The following is a 12,372-nucleotide window of genomic DNA, read 5'->3' as shown; positions in this document are numbered from 1 at the left end:
CCAGATTAAGGTGTTAAAACCTGAGAAAAGTTAAACCTGCCCCAGTTCCCATAACTTGTGAATGGTGGACTCCAGAGTCCAGTCTTCTCACTCATTCATTCATTTAATCACTCACTCAGCCAGTGATTCCTGGGGCCATACTTGTAAACCAAGTGAACAAAACAGGTCCCCTACCTCATTGAGCTAACATTCCACTGGGAGACAGACTAATAAAACTTAATTATTAAATCAGAGAGTGACAAGTGCTCTCTGAAAATAAAACAGGGTAAAACTGGAAAGAGAGATAGGGGTGAGTGCCTCTTTAAACAGGATGATCAGGAAAAGCCTCTTGAGTAGGTGGCATCTGAGCAGATTCCTGAAAGAGGTATGGAAGGGATGTCTGCAGGTATCATGAAATGGGTAACGGAAAAAAAAAAAAAAGGAATGCAACTGTTGTTCTCCCAAATTTTTTTCTTCTTAAACAAAAAGGGTATACAATTACATAGGCTTCAAAGGATCTTAATAGACATTTCTCCAAAGAACAAATACAAATGGCAAATAAGCATGTTAAAAGATGCTCGACCACATTAGCCATCCAAGAAATGAAAATCAAAACCACAATGAGATACCACTGCACACCCACCAGGATGGCTATAATCAAAAAGACAGGCAAGGGGGCTTCCCTGGTGGCTCAGTGGTAAAGAATCCACCTGCCAATGCAGGAGTCACATGTTCGATCCCTGGTCCAGGAAGATCCCACATGCTGCAGAGCAACTAAGCCTGCACGCCACAAATACTGCAGCCTGTGTGCCTCACAGCCCGTGCTCGGCAACAAGAGAAGTCACTGCAATGAGAAGCCCACGCCCTGCAGTGAAGAATAGACCCAGTTCGCCACAACTAGAAAAAAGCCCGAACAGCAACAAAGATGCAGCACAGGCAAAAATAACTAAGTAAAATAAAATTATTTTTAAAAAGACAGGCAATAACAAGTGGTAGTGAAGATATGGGCAAACTGAAATCCACATATGTTCACTGATGGAAACGTACAGCCACTTTGGAAAAGAGCAGTTCTACAGAACATTAAATATAATTACCAAGTGATCCCCACTCCTAGATTTACACTCACAAGAAATGAAAACAAGTCCACACGAAACTTGTACACATATGCTCTAACAGTTGATTCACAAAAGCCAATGGGTCAAACAACCCAACTGTGCATCACAATAATTAAACAAAATGCTTTTTTTTTTTAATTGTATGGTATATCCATATGAGGAAATACTATTTGGTAATAAAAAGGAATGAAGTACCAATACATCCTATAATATGGACAAACCTCAAAAGCATTATACTAAGTGAAAGATGCTGGTAACAAAAGCCACATATTGCACAATTCCATTTGTTAATATGTGAACCATCCAGAAAAGGAAAATTTAGAGGGATAGAAAGTAGATCAGTGACTGCCTCAAACTGGATGTTAAGTGCCTTCTAATGGGAACAGGATTCTTTTCTAGGGTGATTAAAATGCTCTAAAATTGACTGCCGGTGGTTGCACAACTCTGTAAATATACTAAACAATGTGTATTTACAAATCATATATTTTAAGTGGGTAAGCTGAATGGTAGGCAAATTTATCTCAATAAAGTTGTTTTCTAAAATTGAAAATATGAATCATGTAGGTTCTATTTTGCCCTCCCATGGAGCAAAAACATAATTATAGGGCCTTTCCAATGAGTTATGCCTTTATAAAATAAGTGTCAGCAGTCTTTTAATTGGGTGTTTGCATCTGATTCTTCGTATAGCTCTTCTTTTTCAACACAATTTTATTCATCATTCATTCAAAGATATTTACTGAATGCACACTACATGCCTGATATTCTTCTAGGTTCTGGAAAATGCCAATAAAATCACTGTCCTCCTGAGGCCTTTCTAATCCTCCCTGCCAAGGCAGGAGTTCTCAAAGCCTGGTCCCTAACCAGCAGCTTTGGCATCTCCTGGGAAATGCTGGTAAAGAATCCACCTGCCAAGGCAGGAGACACAAGTTCAATCCTGAGGTCTGCAATATCCCCTAGAGGAGGAAATGGCAACTCACTCCAGTCTTCTAGCCTGGAAAATTCCATGGACAGTGGAGTCTGACAGGCTACAGTCCATGGGATCACAAAGAGTCGGACCCCACTGAGTGACTGAGCAAGCACGCGTGGGAAATGCCAGAAATGCAAATTATCAGAACCGATCCCAGGCAAACTAAGTCAGAAACTTTGGGATGAAGCCCAACAATCTGCATGTTAAAGCCTCCGAGTGACTCCAATGCCAATTTGAGAACCCACTGGGAAAACAGAGGAAAGAAAATACACCAAGATAAATACTTTGGAAATTATGTAAATTAGAAATAAGCATCAAACAGGAGGGGAATGTGAATAAAGCCAAAAATGAGAAGTATCAGAGGAAGGGTGATGTTTAGACAGGGTGGCCAGGGAAGGCTTCAGCCAGAATAAGGCACTGAAGGTCTCTGAGGACCTCTGAGGGAAGCCCCTTCCAGACCGGGAACAGCAAGTGCAGAGAAGTAACCGGGCAGATCCAGAATGACTGCTGGGCGCCTGGAACAAGGCATCTGAAGGCACCAATCATTCATTTAAAGCCAGAGTGGTGGCCATGACCGTGTGCTTCCACAGCCACATGAGTGGCTCAGGCTGACGCATGAAAGTCAGAGATGGATTCAACCTTGACCCAGAGGCCATCAAGACGGGGAACAAACACCCTCACAGGTATACACACATGGACTTTGAAAAGGGACTATTTTTCCATCGAGATCTTCAACTTCCAGATGTATTCTTATCTCAAACTGGCTAGCCTAAAGAAGTGCCTGAGGTTTAGAATCTTTCCTCATCTCCCTGCACAATCAACGGGGTATGCAGGAGAAAGTATCTCTGTCCATCTGCCTCTTACTGTCTATCGCTTATTGCCTTTGGGAGTTGGGGGGATTCTCAGGAGCCAAAAGGACCTCTCCCCCACTAACCATCTCATTAATGGATGTACTTGCAATAATCACGAAGAATGCTAATAGGGGTCTCCCATTTCATTTCCATTAAACTGATGCAGCAGACATAACTTTCCGGCTCTGCATTTCCAGGATTTTAAACAAAACACGGGGTATCAGACACAGACATCTGCATCTCTTGGCAAGGAATGTCACCTCTTTCCTGAAGTGTCCAGTTTCAGCTCCCAGTCAGGCAGCCTGGGAGGAGACAGAAGCTGAGTCTGCTGAAAGGGGACACGACAGGAATGGGGGGACCAAGAGGGTGCTACACAGGTTAGCTGTCTATACTTGCAAAACCTGTTCCACTTGGTCATTTGGTTTGGGGATGTTTTTCCAAGTTACTTTGCTTTAGGGCAAGAAGAAACATGAATCTAATGAATTTTAATTCATTTTGGCACCATAAAATACCTTCTGCTTTCCTTTTTAAATTGAGTAGAATGTTTAAAAAAAAAAAAAAAACTGAGAAGCTATAAACTGTAGAGGATGTGGTTGACAGAAGATATAGGATAAGACTGTTTTAATCACTAGGAAAGTATGCTCCCTCCAGGCCTCTTTCCGCCTACGTTTAAAAAAATTCTGGCAGCCAAAATGGCAGTCTGGGTACAAGGAGGCTTACTGTTTATGGGTGTTTGATATTTTTCATATTAAAAAACAAACTTTCAAAAAGATTTGCCACAATCTCCTAATCCCCAGTTTTTCAGAATAAACCAAAGAACATTTTTAAAATCTATTACAATTGCAAGATGGTAGGTATATGCCAGAATTACTAAAAATCTAAAGGCCATTTCTGTATGTAATCTAGGGCCTCTTCCCTTCTTTTCCTTTTCCATCCCACTCTAGCCAAATCCTGCCTATAATTCTGCTGGGAAAACTTGACATTAGTGACTAAGGGCCAAGAGTGAGTTATTTCCTTCCGACTCTCCACTCCTGTTCTCAGAGTCTTCAATGGCCTAGTTTCTAGCCACAGAGCAGCAAGGTCAGGCTTATTCTTTCCTAATAGTATGGGTGGTTTGAAGTAATATTTGGCTTGGTGCATGTACAGCCAGGGAGTCACTATAACATTTACTGCCCATAGGATTCATTTGTTGTTTTATACTTTTAGGAGTCTCTTTGTATATAGTTTTTACTTTCTTGGGAGAGTTGGTCAAGCACTATGAGTTAGATTCTTTGTGTTTTTCACAACCTCCAACCTCTTTTCTTGAGCCTAGTCTGCGCTCAGTAGAAGTCAGATATAAGGCATTTAAAGCATGATTTGTGTTCTCTGTATAACTTGCAAATGAACTGACAACTGACACTCACAAATTTTAAGAACAGCAGAACTCGGACAATTCATTTCCAGAGAATTCCTTCTCTTTCTCTGATTGGGACTAAAAGACTCGACTAGAACTAAATGACTACCAGTCCTATTCCCAGGCTAAAGTCAGGTGGCCTCTCGTATTTGCGGCGTACATTTTCTACACCTGCTGCTGCTGTCCTCAACATCCACACAAGTGGCCCTGTGCCCCTTTGTTGACCCTCCTTAATTTGCCATGGACAGAGAGGCCTGGCAGAGCTACAGTCCACGACACAGGAGAAGAATTTTAGCAAGTAAAACAACAACAAAGCAGCAACTTCCACATGGGATGCTTTGTTATTCTATCCACTTCCCGAAGGAACAAGCTAACTTCTCCCATGATGATATTTAGAGAATTTCAAGGTCTGTGAGTTTATTCTGATTTTACAAAGATCTCTGCATTTTTAAGTCGAATTTGCAAAGACACAAAGCATATACCAAATAACAAGAGTAATTCTAGACTTCAACATCCATCACACATCCCACCATCCACCTTAAACTGACTGCCAAACTGTGTATTCCTCAATAGGGAATACCTCAAATGGTCACAAATGGTCACCTCAAATGGTAAAAAAAAATTTGTTTTACATCCAAATTTACAGTGAGTAAACTGGAGAGATGGTAGAGTACCACGTGGGCAAACTGAAGAGTACCATGAGGAAAAAGCTCTAGTTCACAGTTACTGATGACTGAAACTAATCTTTTGAACATTAACAAGCCAAACACAAACAGCAAAAGTGAAGCTCAGACGTTCCTGGAGGTTAAGAAAACAACTTGTAAAGGCTACACTTAAAACCTTGCTGCCTCAAAGCATGGTGCAGAGCAAAACTGGCAGTGAGCTGGCTGCTCCTCAGAAAGTGAATCTCTGGTCATATCCCAGGTCTCCTGAATCAGAGCTAAGAAACTGGCACGCTTATTTGATCACTGATTGTCACGCATGCACTCTGCATGTACATTATGGCTCGCCAACTATTCTGTTTTACAGATTAAAGAACATTTAAAAATTGACTTAACGGATATTTTTTAATGCAATGGCCCTTGCTGCTGCTGCTAAGTCACTTCAGTCGTGTCTGACTCTGTGCGACCCCATAGACCACAGCCCACCAGGCTCCACCGTCCCTGGGATTCTCCAGGCAAGAACACTGGAGTGGGTTGCCATTTCCTTCTCCAATGCATGAGGAAAAGTGAAAGTGAAGTCGCTCAGTCGTGTCCGACTCTTCACGACCCCATGGACTGCAGCCTACGAGGCTCCTCCATCCATGGGATTTTCCAGGCAAGAGTACTGGAATGGGGTGCCATTGCCTTCTCCGGATTTCTATATAGTGTCCGATATTTCCACTACTTTTATCCAGTTAAAAGATACTTTGTTGAGAACTGTGTCCTTGGGAAAGGAAATTTCATAGAAAAACTTACCACTTAGGTGACTGCCAAAAGCAGAAACAAAAACAAAAGATACAGCCTCTTCATGTGAACTAATTACTCAGTAATATGTTTCAAAACAATTCAGTGGTGGATTTTATGGTTTTGCTGTCATTAGGCTACAGGTAATTGACTCATCTCAGAGCAAAAGACAGTAACATTCAGGCAGGTGGATGAAAAAAATGCTGGTATCAACTGGACTTTGTTTTAAATGACTAGTTTTGCATTTCGGAGTTACATAATTTTCTTACTCAAAGCACAGAATAGGGTTTCTCAACTTCAGCATTAACGACTTTTGGACCCCGGCACCAGTGATAATTCTTTGTTGGGGGAGCTATTCTGTGCACTGTAAGATTTTCTTAGCAGCATCTCTGGCCTCTGCCCAACACGTCAGAAGCAACCCTGTCCACACAGACACATAAATGTAACAAAAAATGTCTCCAGATATTACCAAACACCCCCAGGGGGTGGCGAATCTTTACCTGGTTGAGAATCACTGAAGAAGAAAACTACTTCTTAAAGGTCAATATAACAGAGCTAGGCTGGGGAAGCTCATTTCACATTTCAACTTTAGAGAAGTCACTGTGTTAAGGGAAGGCTAACTGACAGCTGGGTACCCTGCTAAGCCAGAAGAGCAGAACTGCCCAAAACCATGATTCCAAAGTTGCCACCATCTCTCAAAATTTCCTTCCCCAAGGAAGAAAGTAAAAACAAATACATAAATACACAAATAAGTAGGAAAAAAATGTCAATAGCCATCCCAGAGTCATTATCTAGACCTGCCCTATCCAACAGAACTTTCTGAGATGATAAAAATGTTCTATACTGCATGGTCCAAAACAGTGGCCATGAGCTTCCTATGGAAATGTAGCACTTGAAACACAGAATTTTTCATTTTAACTAAATTCAAGTTGCCACAGGTGACTAGTGGCTACTGTATTGGACAATGCAGATTTGGTCCTGTCATTCTTCCTGTTCTTGTGGTCAGTCAACAGTGGAGCACACTCGTGGCAGAAGTCCAGCTTGCCTTCTCCTTTAGGCAACTTTTCTAGCAGTGGCTCCCTAACTTCCGGCTCAATACCCGCCCCTGCCCTCAGCCAGGTCCACGCTCTGAAGGAGGAATATATGGTTTTTCAGATGCCATGTTGTTCCACTTCTGCATGCTTGTTTCACTTTTGTATCACCTCAGTCTTCCTTCAAATCCAGAATGAGCTGTTAGCCTCCTATGAAAGGCTGTGAACAGTATGAGGGACATACTGTTCAGAGAAGGAGAACTGATAAAAGGGAAAAGTATCTCATTCATTTATTTGCTTTTTCATTATTAACTCTCTCCCGGGTAGAACGCAATATCCATGAGAGCCAGGCCCTTTCTGTTTTTTTTTTTTTTTTTTTTTTTTTTCGTGTCTGACTCTTAGCGACCCCATAGACCACAGCCTACCAGGCTCCTCCGTCCATGGGATTTTCAAGGCAAGAGTACTGGAGTGGGGTGCCATTGCCTTCTCCCCTTTCTGTCTTTTTATGACTGCATCTCCAGCACTGAGGACAAAGGCACATACAAACCAGGTGTTAAATATTTGATGGCTTAATGAATAAGAATGCCTTAAATTTAACACCTTAAATAAATAAGAATGCCTATTTAAAGCACCAGCTATAGTGCTTTAAATATATTAACTGATTTAAACCTTGCTATGACACTACAAGGTATGTTTTATTATCCACATTGTTACGTTTGAAGACATTGAGACACAGAGGAGTTAGGTAACATGCCCAAGATTACACAGGTAGTAAGTGACAAAACTGTAATTTTAATCCTACCCCATATGGAGCTTACTCTCTTATATAAGCTGTGCTAAATTACTAGTAAATTACCTAAGCCTTTTAATATCAGAAGTACCCTAGCTAACTCTGCACCCTAACCTTTATCCCCATCCTGTTATATCAGCAGAAGCTCAGTGTACACACAAAACCTCTGTAACAAAATATGATTACATGGTAACAGCAGAGTGCAACGTAACACAGAGGTGCAGAAACAATTCATCCTAGAGTGTGTGGACGTAGGAGGGCCACACTGCTGTGGTAAAGGCGTCTGAGGCTCTGAAGATTTCCACAAGTGATAAAGGTCAACAGGCATCAGGGCAGAAGGAAAAGCTTGTGTAAAACCCTGAGAATGTAAGGTATAGAAAGAAAACTGACGCTGGACATATGGAGTTATAGGAATCTGGGGAGTGGAGGAGAAAGGGGACTGGAACGGCAAACCAGAATGAGACTGCATGTGCTTCTGAACAGTGTGTTAGATCTCAGATTAATCTGTGGGTAGCAAGTGTCCAACCCCACCATAAAGCAGGTTCAAACAGGATCTGGGCCAACATGAGTCTACAAAATGGGTGAGTGACACCTGGGTCTGAACCGAGGGCCAACTAACACACACTTTGAAGTGTTTTCCAAAGGCGGCTGAAAACCAGTCCCAACGGAGAAAGGTTCAAACAGATGGAGAATGATATTCATTACATCCGATGTTTTGTCAGACTGAGATAAGAGGAGGCTAACAGGGCCCTCTGCATTCTTGATTTTCTTTACTATTCTTGCAGGTACATGAAAATACTGCAATTCTCTCTAAATTCTCTAACTCAAATTTAACCAGCAAATCTTTATTTCCAACCTTCACCTAACTCTATTCCTATCGGCTATCTACATGTTCCTATGGAGGTTTTAAATTAGCCTCCAACTAATAAAAAAAATAAAAAATAAAAAAATGAAATGTGGTCAGTCTAAACTGAGATGTGTGCTAAGTGTAAAATATACACTTATGCATATTTCTTAATAATTTTATATTGATTATGACAGTACTGAACCCATTTTTATACTGAGATGACAGTACTTTAGCTATAGGCTTCCCTGATGGCTCAGTGGTAAAGAACCTGTCTGCCAATGAAGGAGAAGCATATTCAATCCCTAGGTCAGGAAGATTCCCTGGAGAAAGAAATGTCAACCCACTCCAGTATTCTTGCCAGGAAAATCCCATGGATAGAGGAATCTGGCAGGTTACAGTCCATGTGGCTGCAAAAGAGACAGACATGACTAATAGACTAAACAACAACATTTTAACTATACTGGGTTAAATAAATATTAAAATTTTTTTCAATCTGTTCCTTCTTATTTTTTTTTTAAATTTGACCTCTGGAAAATTTTAAATTATGTTATATGGCTCACATTTTATTTCTATTAGACAGCCTTGTTCTACAGGCTTCTCCAGTGGGTGATTAAGAATTCACATGCAATGCAAGAGACACAGGAGATGCAGGTTTGATCCCTGGGTCAGAAAGACCCCTGGAGAAGGAAATGACAACCTGCTCCAGTATTCTTGCCGGGAAAATCCCATGGACAGAGGGGCTTGGAGGGTCACAGTTCACAGGGTCACAAAGAATTGGACAAGATGGAGCAACTGAGCACACACATAGCTTTGTTCTACAGACTATCTCTACTAAGAATGTCTGTCCCTTAAGCATGTAGCATGCTTTATACTGGGCCCACCTCTTACAACCTCTATGATAGCTCTGTGCCTCAGCTTCTCAATAAAATGGAGACACTAACTGGTATTTTCTTGGGCTCCAAAATCACTGCAGATGGTGACTGCAGCCATGAAATTAAGACATCTGCTTCTTGGAAGAAAAGCTATGACAAAGCTAGATAGCATATTAAAAAGCAGAGACAAGACTTTGCCAACAAAGGTCCATATAGTCAAAGCTATGGTTTTTCTAGGAGTCATGTACAGATGTGAGAGTTGGACCATAAAGAAGGCTGAGCACTGAAAAATTGATGCTTTTGAACTATGGTGTTGGAGAAAACTCTTGAGGGTCCTTTGGACACAGCAAGGAGATCAAACCAGTCAATCCTAAAGGAAATCAACACTGAATATTAATTGGAAGGACCGATGCTGAAGCTCCAATACTTTGGCCACCTGATGAGAAGAGCCTACTCATTGGAAAAGACCCTGATGCTGGGAACAATTGAAGGCAAAAGGAGAAGGTGGCGGCAGAGGATGAGATGGTTGAATGGCATCACTGAGTCAATGGACACCAATGAGTCTGAGCAAACTCCAGGAGATGGTCACGGACAGAGAAGCATGGAGTGCCGCAGTCCACGGGGTAGCAAAGAGTCAGACACAACTGAGTGACTGAACAACAACTGGAGCAAAGAGGATAACTGCAACAATAAGGGTTAACAGACACATAACACTATATGCCAGACACTGTCGTAAGCATTTTTCATACATTAACTCCTTTAATTTTCACAACATCCCTGTGAGACTATCACTCCCACTTTATAGATGAGCAAAGTGGAGGCACAGAAAGTACCTAGCCACAGGTTACACAATGAGTAAACAGTGAAACCCAGGATCAAGTCCAGGCAGTCAGTTCCAGGATCCTTGCTTTAAACCACTGTCTCTCATGATACTCACCTCAAAAATGTTACAAAAAATCAGTAAGTTAATTTACCAAATAATGTCAAACTGTCTCCAGCGAACAGTAAACTTTCGTTAGTGTTTATCATCACCGTCACTCCAACCCTCAATCTATTTTCCAAATTCCCTGCATGCCACAACTACTCTCCCCAACTCCCAGGGCTAAATCATCTTTGAACACCTCTCCCTCTCATTCCCTAACTCTAGTCAGGTCCCTTGTAACTCCTCCTAGAGAGCTGTTAATGCAGCTATTCTGTTTCCCACTACCACGTTAGACCAGTTGCAGTTGCACCCTCACGGCTGGATGACTTAATAGCAATAACAAGAAAAACACCTGAACTGATGCACAGGCATGCTTCAAATCTATTAATTCATTTAAACCTCACTCTAACCCTGTCTGTTCGCCAGGACTTCTACATGTGGGCTCTAAGAGCGTCTACTTTCTTCAGCAGACCAGTCCCTCTGGAATACCAATTTCATCGCATGTTGGGAACTTGAAAGGTGTGTGCATTCTCTACACATGTGGCTATCAGTTGATGTATATGAGAGGCAAAGATGATGGGTGTTCCCTATTGGGGCAAAGAAAGATTTACAAGGCCCTTAAAATTAAAAATTCTAGCTTCATCAAAAATCTCCCACAGGATCTAGTCTCAACTCAGCAGCCAAACATTAACAACTATATACCCTAGCCCCAGACTGCTTATTCAATCTTATCTTCAGTCAACAAAAGCCCTCCAGAACAGATAAACAGGTCTCTTCACTGTTTCTGGAGTAACTAACAATTATTATTATTATTTATAGTAGTTATAATAATATTACAATAAATAATATAAATTATTTTTGTTCCTAGACCTTATTCATACAGCGTCCATCTACCTCAAAACCTAAGCACACTTCTCCACAAAAGTGAAAGTTGCTCAGCCGTGTCCAACTCTTTGCAACCCCATGGACTGTAGTCTGCCAGGCTCCTGTGTCCATGAAATTCTTGAGTCCAGAATACTGGAAAGGGTAGTTGTTCCCTTCTCCAGGGATCTTCCCAACCCAGGTCTCCCTCATTGCAGGCGGATTACCGTCTGAGCCACCAGGGAAGGCCTCTCTTCCATAAATCCTCTCCAAAACATCCAGACTAAACTAATCTCTCCTCTAAATTGTGATAAAATAACTGGGCCTGTAATGATATATTCATCATCCAGCAAATGCCAATTATAATCCCAACCAGGCCATGACCAGCTGGAAGGCAAGCACCAATTCCCTCATTTCTCATCTTCTCTGAGGGCTTCTACAAAGCACACGCACTTTTTGGCAAGTGGAACAGTAAATGAGTTACAGACAGTGTAGCTGAAATGACCTGTAAATACTCTAATTTAACCAACCCTATGTCCCTAACCAGGTAATACCTCAGAGTAACAGGAGCAATATCAACAATTGCATAGCAGTGGTATCACTGACCTTCCAAATCATTACCTTCTTTACTCCTCAAAACTGTCTAGAGAAGTACAGGCTATTATATCTTTAAGTCAGCTGAGGTTTAAAGAAGTCGAGTGTTTTCACTCAGGATCAAACAACTACTAAATGGCAAAGTTGGAACCAGAGACCAGACTGGTAGTCCAGGGCTCCTTCTCAATGTTCTAATTCACCTTTTATCTCCTCTTCCTCCTCATCACCTAAAGGAACAGAGAAGTTAATTAAAAGGAGAAAGGAATTGGGTGAGAATCCTTGGTAACCTCAGAAATGGTAAATTAATGACTTAAAATGAACACTTGTCTGAAATGGTTTTTTTCTTCTTCGATTCACCAAGAGTAATGATGACTTACAAGGCTGCATTTAAACCTCATGATCTTGCTGTACTGTGAAAAAAATTTTCCATCCAGACTTAAAACCAAGGCCTTTCCGGCCTCCAGAGTTGGGCACCACCTCCCCCACCCCACTCCCACCTCACTTACAAAACCTTAGCTTAAGGCAGTTTCTTAGCAAGAATAATTAAGGAAGGAAGCAACCTTCTGAGGACAGAACACTTCACCATCAAAGCCAACTGGCAGTCCTTGCTAAATGTTATAAACCATTAGTTTCCCCCTACATTTTAGTTTCCATGTTATTTGTTAAATAGTCCAATTTAACACCGAGTCACAAAGAACCTCAGTT

At 41.4% G+C, this 12,372-nt stretch overlaps 1 protein-coding gene across 1 annotated transcript in view; it reads right to left on the bottom strand.

The window, feature by feature from the left end:
• Window positions 1-12,372, bottom strand: part of PAPSS1 (3'-phosphoadenosine 5'-phosphosulfate synthase 1) — a 111,034-nt gene that overhangs the window by 97,976 nt on the left and 686 nt on the right. The gene's annotated exons all lie outside the window — the stretch shown is intronic.

Source organism: Cervus elaphus, chromosome 17, assembly GCF_910594005.1.
Source record: "Cervus elaphus chromosome 17, mCerEla1.1, whole genome shotgun sequence".
Classification (NCBI taxonomy): Eukaryota; Metazoa; Chordata; class Mammalia; order Artiodactyla; family Cervidae; genus Cervus; species Cervus elaphus.
The sequence above is the reverse complement of the archived record's forward strand: the minus strand, read 5'-3'. Positions and strand labels throughout refer to the sequence as shown.